The sequence below is a fragment of the Limulus polyphemus genome, unplaced genomic scaffold, assembly GCF_000517525.1.
Source record: "Limulus polyphemus unplaced genomic scaffold, Limulus_polyphemus-2.1.2 Scaffold414, whole genome shotgun sequence".
In the NCBI taxonomy this organism is placed as follows: Eukaryota; Metazoa; Arthropoda; class Merostomata; order Xiphosura; family Limulidae; genus Limulus; species Limulus polyphemus.
This window is the reverse complement of record NW_013666024.1, coordinates 190,458-191,339: the sequence shown is the minus strand read 5'-3', so window position 1 is coordinate 191,339 and position 882 is coordinate 190,458.

The window sequence follows — 882 nt, the reverse complement described above, 5'->3', positions numbered from 1 at the left end:
GAGGTAAGAATCTTTCAACTGCTGATTAGTCATATTTATTAACAATTTAAAGTGCTTACATAACGATAAGTGAAATATAAAGAATTGTTTTTTTGAAATACAATGAGATGTAATTTTGAAAACCGAATTAAATGTTTACTCCTTTAATTATTGCCCCCCAGTGGCACAGTGGCATGTCTGCGGACTTACAACGCTAGAAATCGGGTTTCGATACCCGTGGTAGGCAGAGCACATAGAGCCCTTGTGTAGCTTTGTGCATAATTGAAAACAAACAAACCTTTAATTATTTGCGTATAATGTATTCATTTATCTCTTAGCCATACCACGGAAATCATTCCCATTATTTTTAATATTATAATAAATACGGTGTTTAATGAATAAGGGTAATGTCAGTATTTATTAATTTAGTACTCAAAATTACACTGTTTTATTTGTTTTACATACAAGAGCGAAATATGTCAACGTGGTAGAAATACCACTATTATTCAGAATACGTTCACACTTACACAAAAAAAAACACTGTTAATAGATGAATATATATCAGATCAGTGTAGATTTTAGGAATAGTGTTCCCAGGAATGTGGAGAAAGAGAATGAGGATAAAGAAGAAGCATAATATTAAAGCAATGTGGAAGTAATTCTTGAAAACTGAGGTAGAATATTTGAGTCACTTTTCTCTTTGTTCTGGGATACTCTTCTTGTTGATGGTTACATATAAATAAAAATAATATCAAGGATTTATTGAAAGTTTTAACGAATTAATAATGTGGTATTCTTTAAGTTTTACAATTTCTAGAAAAACGTTGAAATTTTTCTTGATATTGTTGTTATCGTTATGGAGGGAACAAATCAATATATATATATATATATATATATATATAA